Raw genomic sequence first — 13,482 nt, forward strand, 5'->3', positions numbered from 1 at the left:
ACTGATAGAATTCCAGTGTTGTTCACTGACTAGAAGTGGACTAGGCCCAATGCCCAGATATATGACATGTCTCCAGATTAAACTGAAGCACTGTTTTCTGTTCCCTTTTGGGTAAGGGTCTCATGGAAAGATAAAATCCTTTCCCTGATCTAGCACATAATTTTTCTGGCTATCCCAAATTAAGGACATTCACTGCCCGACAGGTTTCCCCCTGAAGTCCCCTGAATTTATCCATGATTGAATGACACCAGCTTTCAGTTCTGAGTTCAATATGTAAATGTTGAACTATAAAAATTGTGACATCTGGGTCACCCCATCCCTGCGTTGAACTGGGCTTAAGACACTTGTTTATCTCTCCCTTGGCCAGATTATGATACATGTGGGGAGACTTGAAATGAATATGTATCTCTCTTATCGCTCCATCTCTCTCATTTAACTGGGGCTGCCAAGTTGGGCATGCAAACACAACCTTGGACTCTAGATCACCCAGGCCCATCTCTCCCACGTACTGAGATTACAGGGGGATACCACCATGCTTGGCAGAGAGTTGAAATTTCTTGAGGCTAAATGTAAATCACTGCCTGCCAAGTGAGACATCCTGCTGTTGTAGAAATATGGAGACCAGAATGGGCACACCAGCAGTCACTGAGGTCAGGTTGAAACCGTGGGAATCTGACTTTGGACAAGCATCTGCATTAGGCCCTGTTCCACTGGCCTTCGTGTCTATTCATATGCCAGTACCATACTGTTTTGTTACTGTGACTCTATAGTAGATCTATTTAAAGTAAATTTATTTTGTGGGTTTGGATGTTTTTTGTTTGTTTGTTTGGCTGGCTGGCTGGTTCTATCATGTTTGTGGGTGTTTTGCCTGCATATATGTCTATATACCACATGCATGCATGGTGCCCAAGGAGGCCAGAAGAAGGAGGCATTGAAGCCTCCATAACTAGAGTTACAGATGATTGCCAGCTGCCTTGTGGGTGCTGGGACTCGAACCCAGAAGACCATCTGGTGCTTACCATCCCTGAGCCATCTCTTCAGCCCCTCCATGATACTTCTTATAATACTGTATTGTGTTGCTGCCAAGATTTCTCTTAATTTATGATTGCTTTGGTTATTTGGAACCTTTTGTTCTTTTAAAGGTGTGGTTTTTTTTTTTTTTTTTTTTTTTCTGGTCGTATTGTTGGGAGCAAGCAAAAGAATCTTTAAGTACTACCATTTTGTTTTCAGACTCCACTTAATCACAGGAGCTGGGGACTTTTCTATAGCTGAACAGTTTTTGTTGTAAATAGTTGCCTGAGTCCAGACATCTCAGGGACAACTTTTCCATCTTGCTGGCAGGGTCAAACAAGTTCATGTTCCCAGGCCTAGGAATGAACACCTATCCCACTTCTCCAAATGTTTTCTTAACTGATTCTTAAATGGTAAAGAATACAGAAGTTACTGTTATCTAAACTAAGGTGCATAAATTATAAAGATATTTAACCAGTTGCCTGTTATGCCCTAATTAACTACATGCCCCTGACCTTTGTCCACCTTGTCCCCTTTTCACTCTGAGCTCTGGACCTAATGTCTAGGAGAATGAATTAAGGACCTTGAAGCCAGGTGCTCTGGATACAGCCCAGTCTCCAGCGAGTACTCCCTTGCCTAATCCATAATGTCAAAATACAATTAATTGTATAACACTGTAGCTTCCCCTCTCCCCCCACCCCCAACTATGTGTTTTCATCCTTTAAAAATGTTGTGCAATCTCCCTTTGGGGTCGCAGTTCAGATCCCGAACTGGCCATCTCCCTGAGCGCTCAGAAAACAAAGCTTTCATTTTAAAGTTTCCGTATCTGAAGTGGGTTTTCTTGGCTTCCACTCTGAACCCAACACAGTGAATAGTGTCACTGTTATTTTGATGCAGATGGCACTGAATCTGTAGATCAGTTTCTTTTTTGTTTGTTTGGGGTTTTTTTTTGTTTTGTTTTTGTTTGTTTGTTTGTTTGTTTGTTTGTTTTGGTGTTTTTTGAGACAGGGTTTCTCTGTGTAGCCCTGGCTGTCCTGGAACTCACCCTGTAGACCAGGCTGGCCTCGAACTCAGAAATCTGCCTGCCTCTGCCTCCCAAGTGCTGGAATTAAAGGCGTGCGCCACCACTGCCCGGCTTTGTAGATCAGTTTCTAGACTAGACTATTGTAACAATACTAATCCTCCTAACCCATGAACATATGGACTTGTCTATCATCCTGTGTCCTTGACTTCTATCTTCAGTGTGTTTTTAAATGTCTATTATTGAAGTCTTTTCTTTTTTTCTTATTGGATATTTTATTTATTTACATTTCAAATATCATCCCCTTTTCCCATTTCCCCTACCTAGAAACTCCCTATCCTATCCCCCCTCCTCCATTTTGCTTTTATACCATTTTCATTACTTGCAAGTATTAAGGACAGTTCTAGTTTGAAGAACTAGCAATATGATAGATACAAATAGTCAAGGACCAAGCAAGACAATAAACACAAATAGTCAAAGAACAAGCAAGGCAATAAACAAAGTTCCATGAACATGCCCATGATCACTGTTTCTAAGGGCTTATCAGGATGACCAAAATATCTGAGCCTACTTCCCTGTCCTAGTCCAAGGTCATTTTCATGTCTGAAGCCTACTTCCTTGCTCTAGCCTAAGATTTAGATTCCTGCCTGAAATTACTTTGTTAGCCTAATGTCAGACTCCTGCCTGAAGCCTACTTCCTTGTCCTTGGCCAATGTCATATTCCTGCCAAGCAGCCCCAAAAGCTTTCTGCCTCTCCCCCTTTTTTAATTTCATAAACAAGACTGAGCCTGTCTTAGGTTGTTTTGCCAAGAATGCCTTCCTTACCCATGGAATATGCATTATCAAAAGCAATGCACTTCTGTCTTAGGTTGGTAAGGCTCTGTGTAGAATCTTACCTGTCCTTGGCTTGCCAGCCTGTTAACTTAATAACTCTGCCTGGAGGTCCAAGTCTTTTCTGGCTTAGCTTTATGCCTGGATTATTCTCACACCTTCAAGAATAGAATTGTTTCCTAATTTTTCTCCCAGGAGGCTCAATATTGATTCGTTATTGACCTCCTACTGACTATCAGTCAAGACTGAGCACAGCTGTAACCAGAACACAAAAGAGAAGAAACAGGAAAATTAAGGGTTTGGAGCTACCTGTTTGAGACCTTGTCTCAAAAAAGCTACTTATTTTTGTACTTTGTTTTTATATTTTGCTGTTTTGCTGAATGTGTTTGCTGGTTTGAGAGTCTTGCAGTAGAGTCCTTAGGATGCTCTAAGCACAGAATCACATATCTACACCTAAGGAAAATGTGACTCCTCCTTTCATGTTTCTATTTCATTCTTCCTTTTGGCCAAATGCTTCAGTTAAAATTCTAAGTACTCTATTGAATAAGAACAGGAAGAAGGCCAGGCAGTGATGGTGCATGCCTTCAATCCCAGCACTTGGGAGGCAGGAGGCAGGTGGATTTCTGAGTTTGAGGCCAGCCTGGTCTACAGAGTGAGTTCCAGGTCAGCCAAGACAACACAGAGAAACCCTGTCAAAAAAAAAAAAAAAAAAAAAGAACAAGAAGAAGGATACACCATTCTCTTTCCCTCATTTTAGAGGAAATTCTCTCACTGATTTCTCATGTAATATGATGTTGCCTATTTGTCATGAATAGACTCTGTTATGTCAAGTACATTTCTGTACCTCGACTTTTTAAGGACTTTCATACTGAAAAGGTGCTGAATTTCATTAAATGTTTTCTATATCTAGAAAATTGATTGTGTAATCTTTATCTTTATTGTTTTTGTGCAGCCTTATATCAATAATTTACATGTATTTGACCACTCTTCCATCCCGGGAATGAAATCCAGCTGATAATGATACATAGTCTTTTATTTGTTTTGTTGAGTTTTGTTTTAGAAACAAGGTTTCTCTGTATAGTCCTTGCTGTCCTGGAACTTGTTCTGTAGACTAGGGTGCCCTCAAACTCAGAGATCTGCTTGCCTCTGCCTCCCAAGTGCTAGGACTAAAGGCATTCGCCACCACTGTCCAGCAGATGCATGATCTTTTAAAGGTGCTATTTATCTGCAAGTATTTTGTTGAGGGTTTTTGTATCTGTGTTTATTGTAGATATTGGTTTGTGACTTTACTTTTACCTTTCTCTCTTCTCCTTTTCTCTTCCTCCTCTTCTTCCTCCTCCAGGTGCTGCTAACATCAATAGTTTCTCAAGGGGGGAAAAACCCTTCCGAGGGAAGAAGATGTGGGTCACAGCTAGAGAAAGATCAAAGACTCAGTGTCTTGGTTTGCAGCTCTCTCTCTCTCTCTCTCTTTCTCTCTCTCTCTCTCTCTCTCTTTCTCTCTCCCTCCCCCCCCTCTCTCTCTCTCTCTCTCATGACTTGTTAGCTACAGAGGGCACAGAGCCCCCCAAGACAACACAGTCTGTCGCCCTTGGTTCCCCACCAGAACTAGATGTTAGACAATATTGCTGAAGATGTCACACATTCTGGCTAAAGGACATAGAGAAATCACACTGGAACTGAGCTAGAACTTTCTTCAATGCTGGCTAGCAATCACAGTGTTATAAAATTTTATACAGACTACATGGGGAGAAACAGCTTCAACATCTGTTACACAACTGAGAACGCTGCCTACCACATCATCAACCTGTCAGGCAAGATGGGGCCACTGACTCAAGAGTGCCAGGATTTTATGAGAGTAACTATCTGCTTTCTGGTTACATTATAGGCTTGTCCCAACAGGAGGACATTCAGGCCTGGGACTATTAACTCAGTCAAATGTCCATGGCTGGGGAGGTTGTAAGTCCTGGGGGAGAGCCTACCATTGTTGTTTTGCTCTATGGACATGTCAGTCTGCCTTCTGAATATTTTTGTTTAGAACTGTAGATTAGTGTTACTCTCAGTCTTGGATAGAGAAGTTTGTAGCGGGTGGCAGTTAATTCAAAGATTCATAACTGGTCAAAGTGCTGAGAAGAAATGACCATTGAATGCTCTTCCTTAACCTGGGCATTTATATAAATCCCCTTTAAGGCTCAGGGAACAACACGGAAGAGGGACCAGGGAAGGTAAGATCCAGAGTTGGAAAGGTATGTTGTGAAATGCTGTCTTCTGTATGACATGGATGGTGCACTCTTGAACTCATAGTCACAGTGATACAAGACCTAGAGAAGACTGGGCCCATCAATATTTCACTCTGTACTGGAGACTCATAAACCCTCATATCTCAGCAGGGTTACCATTACTGTGATGAAACACCATGACCAAAGCAAGTTGCGAGGGGAAAGGGTTTATTTGGTCTACACTGTTCATCACTGGTGGAAATCAGGACAGGAACTCAAACAGGGCAGGAACCTGGAGGCAGGAGCTGATGCAGAGGCCATGGAGGGGGTGCTGTTTACAGGCTTTCTCCTCATAGCTTGCCTGCTCAGCCTGTTTCCTTTTAGAACTCAGGACCACCAGCCCATGCATAGAACCACTCACAATGGGCTGGGCCCTCCCACATCAATCACTACTTAAGAAACCTCCCTACAGGTTTGCCTACAGCCGGATCTTATGGAGGCATTTTCTTAATCATGGTTTGTAGGCTTATATTTTTCGAAACCTACTTTAATATGGGTTCTTAAATGCTTTAACCTCCCTTTTACCTTACCACCCACCAGAGGTAGCAGAAAAGAAAGGTTAATAGGGTAAAGGGGGATGTAGGCCTGTTTAGAAACAGTCCTTTGGGGGCGATTCCAGTCATCATTGTCAGGATATCAGCAGTTCAGTTCACACAAATCAGCAGCAGTAGCTCGATCCATTCACAAACACTATAAGCAGCAATGTCAGTTTGATCCAGAAGAAACCGTGAGGCTCTTCCTATTGGCCCAAGTCTACGGACACAACAAGAAGCTGCCAGGATACCACCAGAAGTTCTTTGGTGTGTTTCTCTCTACAAAGTCACAACAAATGATGATCAGTGAAGAAGGCAAAGTAAACCAATGCCACACATTGTCATCAGTGAAGACCAGCATCAGCAAAGCCCAACAAAGACCAGCAAAGAGTGGCAAGGTGAACCAATGCCACACATTGTCATCAGTGAAGACCAGCATCAGCAAAGCCCAACAAAGACCAGCAAAGAGTGGCAAGGAGAACCAATGCCACACATTGTCATCAGTGAAGACCAGAATCAGCAAAGCCCAACAAAGACCAGCAAAGAGTGACAAGGTGAACCAATGCCACACATTGTCATCAGTGAAGACCAGCATCAGCAAAGCCCAACAAAGACCAGCAGAGTGGCAAGGCGAACCAATGCCACACAGTGTTGCCTACTGTCTGCTAGGTTATATTTATAGACTTTGCAAACATCACGTGTTCTCTCAAGTGTCCACTCTAACAAAACGTCACATGCCCTTCTCCCAGGCAGATTTTAGAAAATCACCTCATGTCTGTTCTCAACAAAACATCTTCTCATAAGACAGTTTCCAGAAAAGCACATGACATTACTGAGTCTCCAAAGAAACCAGAAATTTCCTCTTCAGTGATTCTTTCCTCTCAGATGACATTAGCTTGTGTCAAGTTGAGATAAGGCTAGCCATCACACTTCACTTCTCCATGAAAAACTATAAGCAGTTAATGACTGATGGATGAGAGAAAATCATATTTCTCCATAGTATGGCCACCAGTAAGCTTCCTTTGATCAAGTAGATTACCCCCAACCCATGCTCATGGGTACAACCCTAAGTAAATGCAGAAGGCTATGCATACAAAAAAGACATGAAAGTAGTAGAAGGAGTTATTTAGAAAAAGGAGGGGTGATTTGGGGTGATGGAAGAAAGAAGAATCATGAGAAGAAATATAAAAAATATGTATAAAATTGTGAAAGAATAATTTCTAATTGTTACATCTTCATATAATGGTTCCTTTGGTGCCTATGATCTGCACTGTCGGTCCTTACTGCTTTTATCTAAAAGTATATTTTGACAGGTATAAGTTTGGCTGTTCCTGCTTGCTTTCAGATTCGATTTGCTTGAAATAGCACTTCCCAATCTTTCACTCTGAGTCTACAGCCTTTCGCTTTCTGTCTAGTGTATCTGTATTAATCACTCTTTTCTTTTAAAGATTTATTTATTTTATGTATGTGAGTACACTGTCGTTGTCTGCAGACACACCAGAAGAGGGCAGCGGATTCCATTACAGACGGTTGTGAGCCACCATGTGGTTGCTGGAAACTGAACTCAGGACCTCTGGAAGAGCAGTCAGTGCTCTTAACCGCTGAGCCATCTCTCCAGCCCCTTAATCACTCTTCTTGAGACCTGATAAAATATCATGACCAAAAGCTGTCGAGATAATCTCCCTGTGCACTGCGTGAAGGCTGTCTTTGTATTATTATTTTTATGAAGCATCATCTGTTTCTGTGTTTTGTAAACTTCTTCCCCATCACCTTCTGATTGGTTTTGTAAAGAACATATGGCCTATTGTAGATCAGGAAAAGATAGGTGAAACATTTGGGCAGAGATGGGAACTCTGAGAAAGAGAGAGGTAGAATATTCACCTGCCAGACACAGAGGAAGAAATAGGTGTGGGACCTGAAGGAGAGGTAACTAATGGGCCGTGTGGCAGAACTTAGATCAGAATAATCCGGTTAATTAACTTATATGAGCTAGTTGGGAAAAGGCCTGAGCTATAATAAATAATAATTGTCTCTGTGTCATTATATTAGGTGGTTGATGGGTCCAAGACAGTCAAGTGATAAAAACAACTTAAGGAAATGTTGATTTTGGCTCTTGGTTCCACAGGGGTAGATATCATTAATGGTAGGAAAGACAAGAGCAGGAAGCTTTAAGATTGTGTCTTTATCAGCAGAGTAAGTGAGTAGGAAATAGGGCCTGCTATAAACCTCCAAGCCCTGCCCCCTGTGATATAATTCTTCCAACAAGGCTCCACCTCCTAAAGGCCCAATAACCTCTCTGGGTAGTGCCACCAACTGAGAACCAAGTGTTTAAATACATAAGCCTGTTTGGGACATTTCTTCCTTAAACCACTACAGTGTTTCTTCACAAATAAGTTTGGTAGGGAGCATTCTTCTTGTCTTCTGTTGGAATCCATGCAGCTATTCTATGTCCTTTTTTTTTTTTTTTTTTCATGTATGTATCTGTGTGTCTACGTGTAGGTTTGTGTATTTGAGTGCAAAGCTAGAAGAGGGTATCGGATCCCTTGGAGCTGGACTTAGAGGCAGTTGTGTGGCACTCTTCCACAAGAGAGCTATGTGCTCTTAACCACTGAGCCACCTCTCCAACCCACCCGTGGGAGAATTAAGTCCATGTACATTTAGAGTTATTACTGGAAGCATGGACTTATTCCTCCATTTCGTAGATTGTCTTTGGGTTGTTTTGAGTGTTCGGCTCTTTCTGTCATGTTCATCTTTGGGGATGAGAGTTTACTGTATTGATAATGTCCGGTTCTTTCCTCCTCTTCTCTCGTGTGTTGACTCTTCTAGTGGACTTATCCCTCCACACGCTGCTCATTATTCTCCTTCTTCTGGGTGTAGCAGTTCCATAAGCATCTTTTGGGGTGCTGGCTAGCGATCAGTAAACTTCTGAGTTTATTTATATGAACAGATCTTTATCTCTCCTTCGAGTCTAAAGGAGAACCTTCCTTGTTATAGTAGTGTTTGTTGGTAACTATTTTCAGGCTTGAATAGCATCGTTCTGTGCACTTCCAGCTTTATGGTTCATGCTGTAAAAAATGGCAGTCTAACGGCTTTAACCGGGATCTCTCTAGTGAAGAACTCTTCCTTTGTCCTAGGAAGGAAACATTCCATAGGTCAGATAAGATAATAATTTAGTTGACGATTCCAACAACCACCAACAAACCAGATTAAGAGCAAGAAAGAATATCAGAGCATGAGGAAAGGCCTTGAAACAATTACATTCAGACAAAAGCAAAGGAAAAAGAGGAAAGTAGCAAGAGCATATTCAAAATTTCTAGGATAGCACTAAATGGTCAAAAGCCAAGCGTCTTGTGGTAGGTTACTTCGGTAATCCTAGAACTTGGGAGGCTGAGTTAGGAGGATTTCTGTAAGTTCAAGGCCAGCCTGTGCTATATGGAGCATTTTAGACCAGCTCTGTTACATCATAAAATCCTGCCTCAAAAAATAAACAGCATGAGATGAGCTGAATGGTGGCTCATGCTTTTAATCCCAGCACTCAGGAATCAGACACAGGTAGATCTCTGTGAGTTCCAAGGCAGCCTAGTATACACAGTGAGTCAAGGCTATACAGCCAAGGCTACACAAAGAAATCTTAGATAGATAGATAGATAGATAGATAGATAGATAGATAGATGGATGGATAGATAGATAGATAGATAGGCAAATAAATAATGCTGACTAGGTGGCTAAGATAAAACACTTAATGTACATAGCCTGGTGGCCCAAGTTCAATCTCTTAGTCCTACAGTGAAAGAAGAAAACAATTATTGTCTTATGACCTTCATACTGGTGTCATACCATGCATGAGCAAATTATACACACACATCATACATACATACATATATATATATGTATATATATACATATATATGTGTATATATATATATATATATATATATATATATATATGAGTGAAAATTGAAATAAGCAAATAAATGCCTGACTGCTTTGTCATCAAAAGCTGAGGTCGTGGAACATTGATGCAATAAAACAACAGAGGAGGACTAGAGAGATGGCTCTGCTCTTCCAGAGGTCCTGAGTTCAATTCCCAGCAACCACATGGTGGCTCACAACCATCTGTACTGGGATCTGATACCGTCTTCTAGTGCGTTTGAAGACAGCTACAGTGAACTCATATACATAAAATAAATAAGTTTTTTAAAAAGAGGAAAAATTCTCAAAGCTTGGGGAAGTCAGAGGTACCCAGGTAGAAGTGGCATCTAAGAAGCCCAAATAAACAGGACCAGTAAAGAATTACTCCAGGTTGTATTATAGCATCACCCCTTTCCCACAGCCCCTATCCAATCTGACAGTGTAGTGATGTAACCTATACAGAAGACCTGCATAACTGTGCTGTTGGCAGACATGGGTTTCCTCCCTGCTGATATAACAACTGAGGATGTCTGCCAGGACCTGACTTCCCATCGCTGTCCTCCCTGGGAAGGGGTTGACAGCTAACACTTAAAACATTGAAGTGAGTATTCTCCTGTTGCAGACATTGAAGTCCTGGGTCTCTCACTTTACAAAGCCTCACTCTTTATTCTTAAGAGAGGGTGCCTCCATTCAGAGAGGATAGATTAAATGGACAGTGTGGTTTTCCACACAGCCACTGGCTGCCTGGGCACACAGACATTATGCAGCTAAGCCTGCTCTTGGCTCACTTCCCAGAGCTTTGAACAGAAGTCACCCAGTTGAGAGCTTGCCATGAACTTTACCCCAGTTCCAACTCACCCCAAATGTTGGGAGGGTAACTCTATCAGGTGCCTCTGGTGACTTATCAACAATGTAATGTTATGAAATCAGGACTCCTGACCAGGTTCCTGGGTCAGCACTGGTTCTATGGACAGAATGGAACATTGGCTTGCATGGGGCCTGTGTTCACCACTACCCACCCCTGCAACCATTGTGCCGGAAACATTCAGAAACTAGGGGGCGAGTCTGTGGGAAATGGAGTGCCAGTTCTCTTTATCTGAGTAAAGCATGACCTGGGCAGTGGGACAGCCACTTCAAACTGATGTCAAGGCCTCCTTTGATCATTCCTGGCTCCTTGACTGCAGCTGCTCTCACATCCCGAGAATCGAGGTTCTTGTGACCTCCATGGTCATCAGACAGAAAGCAGGTTTCTAATTCTCCTTCCAGGAGAGCCCCCTAGGAGACTCTGTCCCAACTCAGTCTAATCATTCTGTCCTTCTGCCTTCGTGAGAATGGTTCATGCAGTCTAGAATTGCCAGGGTCAGGCTGCATGTAGCACTGGATATCCCACACAGTTACTAGGCAGATTCCCAGTCCCAGCCCCTCAGTTGCAGATAGCCTCCACCTGCTTCATGCTCTCCTCCCTGGCACTCTGGGGTGACCTATGGAGAGGGACTAAACAAATGTGCCCTTCAGCTTCCTGTGGGAGTAAACTGCTCAAGAAGGTGGTGTGGAGAATGCTCACGGACGCTCACAGTCTGTCCTGCTTTTTTTGTGTGTGTATGTGAAGCCAAGAAACCAGCCAGGAAAGACGACATGCTCACCCCACACCTCCGCACCACTAGCTTTAGCTCAATTCTCTCCTCGGGTAGAGTGTTCCCTTGCAATATCAGGTGTTTTGTTTGTTTGTTTGTTTTACCATTCCAGGTTCTCTGTCTTCAAATCTGACAGAGAACGATTTGGATCTGCGCTTGCCTTGCCGAAGCTCGTTCCTCTCCTGCATTTAGTGAGGATCCTTTGGCAATCATGCCGGACAAAGCTCCGCTTGAACCTGCAGTTGGGAAAACACATCTTTTTTTTTTTTTTTTTTTTTTTTTTTGGTTTTTCGAGACAGGGTTTCTCTGTATAGCCCGGGTTGTCCTGGAACTCACTCTGTAGACCAGGCTGGCCTCAAACTCAGAAATCCGCCTGCCTCTGCCTCCCAAGTGCTGGGATTAAAGGCGTGCGCCACCACCGCCCGGCCGGGAAAACACATCTTTCCAGTTTTGTCAGTCTCTGGTGAAAGATCTGACACCCTGTTGACCACTAGCAGAGAAAGAATTTCAATATAAAGGTTCCACTGTGTGATGTCTCTTGTTCTTCCCCTCCAAATAGACCAAGCAGAGTTTCAGATCATCTTGTCAAAGTATGCCGAGTCAAAATGTCGTGATGAGCATCAAACGCAGATGAAGGAAGGAGGGGGGAGCATGCCGTTCTCCTAACTGACGTTAGCACAAACAGATCTGCAGGTGAGCCTCCCAGGACAGACATCGCACAGAATGGCCAGGTGTGCCTACCTGAGTGTTTCAGAACTACTCTATTTTCCCCCAGGCCTCAAAACTTACTAGCTTACTTTTTATAAATCAGGGCGGAAGTTACCACAATCTTTAAAATATCATGTCCCTGGACAGGTTTTTCTAAAAAGAGCAGTCTCGGGCTGGAGAGATGGCTCAGTGGTTAAGAGCACTGATTGCTCTTCCAGAGGTCCTGAGTTCAATTCTCAGCAACCACATGATGGCTCACAACCAACTGTAATAAGATCTGATGCCCTCTTCTGGTGTGTCTGAAGACAGCTACAGTGTACTTGTAATAAATAAATCTAAAAAAAAAAAAAAAGAGCAGTCTCCTCTCAGGCTGTCCATTTGAAGGAAAGTGCTGACTTCTCAGGTAGGTGAAACATTCCACCAATTTTCAGAACTCAATTTCTTTCCTTCTTTTTTTTAATAAGAGATGTTTTGTTGTGTGTGCATGCATGTATTTGGCCATGTGTCTGTGTATTTGTGTGTCTGTGTGTGCAAACATGCATGTTTGCACATGTGTGCAGGAGCCACCCTTCATTTAAGTCTGGTATGGGCTCTGTCTAAGTTTAGCTGTCCCCTTTTCCTCTGGTGCATTGGGGATTTCTAATATCCGTCAGCCAAGAAATCACAAAGTATCAGGCATGCACAGGACCAAGGAGACACAGAGCATCAAGCATGCACAGGACAAACCAGACAGGAAGCATCAAGCATATACAGGACATAACCATCCCCTTAGCTTTTCTCAGTTCCTCAATTCTGTTCCTGCCTCTCTGCATCTATGAAGAAGTTACATTGATTAATTTTAATTCCTTCATTGACTAACTCAGAAATTGACTTAGACCTATATTCTTTTTTTCTTTTCTTTTTTAAATTTTTTAATCTTTGAGAGAGGCTTTCTCTCTACCTAGCCCTAGCTGTCCTAGAACTCACTCTGTAGACCAGGCTGGACTCAAACTAAAAGAGATCCACCTGCCTCTGCCTCACGAGTTGGAATTAACGGCCTGCACCACCATGCCCAGTGGACTTGTAGAGTGAAAAATTATAAAGACCATTTTATGAAATGTATATAGGCTTTTTCTTTACCCTAAACCTGAGCAAGAGAATGCAGGTCCCAAAAGGTGGAATTGAATGTAAGATTTCAGGCCTTCACTGCCCCGGGATACATTCCGGGTGGAGGGCATTATCCCTGAATCAGAGGACACTTGCTGGATTAACATTCCTCAAGCCTCAGGGTGGGGAAGGCCCAAAGCAAGAAGACATTCCTGACCACAGAGAAAGATGCAAGTCATCTGGGTGGTTCCAAGAACTAGCTAACTTTCAACTGTTCTTGGTTACCCACCCCCTTGAGGTCTTCCCAGTGTTACAGCCTATTTATGTTCAAAATTTGTAAAACAACCAATCATGTGTAACTGCGCAAAAATTCCTCCCTTTCCCCACCCCATGCTATAAAAAAACCCCTCAGCTTGCTGGCCTTTTGTTAAAATTCTGTTCCTGCGTAGATGAGCAGTTTTGACCATTGA

This window comes from Arvicanthis niloticus, chromosome 23 (assembly GCF_011762505.2).
Source record: "Arvicanthis niloticus isolate mArvNil1 chromosome 23, mArvNil1.pat.X, whole genome shotgun sequence".
Lineage (NCBI taxonomy): Eukaryota > Metazoa > Chordata > Mammalia > Rodentia > Muridae > Arvicanthis > Arvicanthis niloticus.